Source organism: Elephantulus edwardii, unplaced genomic scaffold (genome assembly GCF_000299155.1).
Source record: "Elephantulus edwardii isolate Elephantulus edwardi_28Jun2011 unplaced genomic scaffold, EleEdw1.0 scaffold00025, whole genome shotgun sequence".
Lineage (NCBI taxonomy): Eukaryota > Metazoa > Chordata > Mammalia > Macroscelidea > Macroscelididae > Elephantulus > Elephantulus edwardii.
Genome location: NW_006399775.1, coordinates 4991686 through 4994515, shown reverse-complemented (window position 1 = coordinate 4994515; position 2830 = coordinate 4991686).

Below are 2830 nucleotides of genomic sequence, written 5' to 3'. Positions count from 1 at the left end.
TTTATTTCTATTTAGTAGCTTACTGGGAGGATAAAGTGAATGAATGTTTTGTTGGGAAAACAGAGAAAGAATAAATACAACAAAGATTATTATTATCCTTTGATACAAGAGTGAATAGAGTATCAAAATAAAATGAGTTGGTTAAATTGAAATTAGACCCGACGTTTTTCATTTTATAATTGATATTCACCCCCCTAACATTATGTGTCATTCTATATAAGTTTCTTTACTAAGCTGGCTAATAATGAATGCCATCTCTCAAACACTAAGTATATTTTTTTAAATTATCTATATTTCACTATGGTGAGCATGAGAAGAAAGATGGGAATTCTCCTTTCCTGTGATTTACAGCCCCTGAAACCGAAAGGAGGATCAGCTATGAGTTGATTCAATGAGTTTAATGGATTTAAATTTGAGTTTTGAGGACCAATGGGTAACATCATGATAGATGGACGAACGATTAAAATTGTTAATAATTTCATCTTGCTTGGATCCACAATCAACACCTTTGACGCCAGTCAGGAGATAAGGAGAGATACTGCTATGAGTAAGACTGCTATCAGGGATTGCTCTCCAAAATACTGAATAGCAATGATGTCAATTTGAAGACTAAGTTGTACCTGATCAAGTGTATGGTCTTTTCAATCAATAGCTATACATCTAAGAGTTGGACAATGAATAAGGATAATAGAATCATTGATATAGTTGATCTGTTGTATTAGAGAAGAATTCTAAACATCTCATGGACTGCAAAAAATACAGATATATCTTGGAAAAGATGCAAGAGAGCTCCTTGTAGACAAAGTTGGTGAACCTTTGTCTTTCATACTTTGGACATTTTGCTAGGAGAGGCTATTCCTTGGAAAGGGATATCATGCTTGGAAATGTGGAGGTTCAATGAAAGAGAGGAAGACATAGTGACTGCAGCAACGAACTCAGCTGTATTAAAGATAATGGGGATGACATAGGATAGGACATGACTTTGATCTGATGTTTATAGTGTTGCTGTAAGTTGAATTTGAATCAAAAGCAACTAACAATAACATGGTCAAGAAATCTTTAGGCAAAATTAGTAATTGTTTTAGTAATCCTCATTAACATCAACTTCTACTCCCTAAATAATCTTCTTTAATAACCCCATAGCATCCTTTAATTGTCCAATATCCACAATAATGTGTTTCTATCAGAGCAAGAATGTACAAAGTAATTAATATTTCAAATTTGTATTTCCTACATCTCTCTCCTAAAACATTTCCTACCTCCAGATATATCAGTTTTCAGGAAAAAGAGAAAATGATGTGATTCGATGAAAGACCACTACTATATTTTTGAAAATTGAACATCCGAGATCATCTGAGCTGGCAGTTTACACCATGTGTTGAGGAAAGTCAGAGGAACTTTAAGTCTTCTACAAATATTGTGATTTCTATTTTTGTTGGTTTTGTTAAGTGACATCTAGTGGAGTATGACTTACAGTGACTGTGTGAACAATGGACCTAAACCAGAACAACAGTACTGAACCCTGTTCTAGCCTGTGCCATTCTCATAAATTCTGACTGGTTGGTACCAGAGCCTTTGGTTACAGTCATTGTGTCAATCCATCTTGTTAATGGTCTTCCTCTCTTTCACTCACTCTTCACTTTTCCAAACATAATATCCTGTTCAAGGAAGAGCCTCTCCTGAAAATTAGCCCAATGTATGTGAGATAAAGTTTTGCCACATTCTTTTCCAGGAAGCTTAATGGCTGTGCTTTCTCCAAGACATAGCTGTTTGTTCATTTGTTAGTTCATAGGATATTCAGAACACTTTTCAAACACCACAGCTCAAAGATATCAGTTCTCCTGTCATTCTTATTCATTTCTCACCTTTCAGATGTATAGCTAGTGATTGAAAAGACCATGACCTGAAATAGGTGCATTTTAATCTTCAAATTGATGTCATTACTCCTCAGTATTTTGGAGAAGTCCTTGACTGTAGACTTTTCCAATGCAAGACATATACTGATCTCCTGAGTGCTGGTACCAAGGGTGTTGATTGTGAATCCAAGTAGGATAATGCATCGACAATTTCTGTTTTCCCTCTATCTATTGACTGCCTATTGGTCCAGTGGTGAGAATTTTTGTTTTCTTGATGTCATGATGTAATCTAGTCTTTGATCTAAAGCAAATGTTTAAAAGTTGTGTTATCTCTTCCTCCAGTCCTGGCACCATAGTTATGATTATAGACATCAGCTCTTCAAATGATTTTCTCAGGTTACAGATTAAATAGATATGGAGAAAAGATACAACCTTGCTATCCACCTTTCTTAATCTTAAACTACATAGTGTTCCCTTGTTCTGTTTAGATAATAGCTCCTTAGTCTAAGTATAGGTTTTGCATGAACACAATTAAGTGTTCTAGGATTACCATTTTTCTTTTTTTTTTAAATTTTATTTTAATGTGATTTTAACGAAAGTTTACAGAGAAGTTGGATTTTCATTCATTCCTTGTTGCACGTTTTCCTCCTTCCCCCTCCCCCGGTTAAGTTTTTCCTTTTTAGTTGCACATTTTCCCCCCCTTTTCTTCCCTCCTCCCCATGCCCACCAGCCATACAGCACTTGTTCCATATTGCTGTGGATTACCATTTTTCTTAATGTAAGCTATAACTTGTTATGATCCACACAGTCAAATGTTTTACATAGTCAATAAAACAAAAAATAGGTATTGTTCTGGTATACTCTAAGTCAGAAACCATCAGCAATCATATCTCTGGTGCCACGACATCTTTTAAACCCAACTTGAATTCTGGTTGTTGTTGTTGTTGTTGTTATGTGCTGTCGAGTCGCTTGCG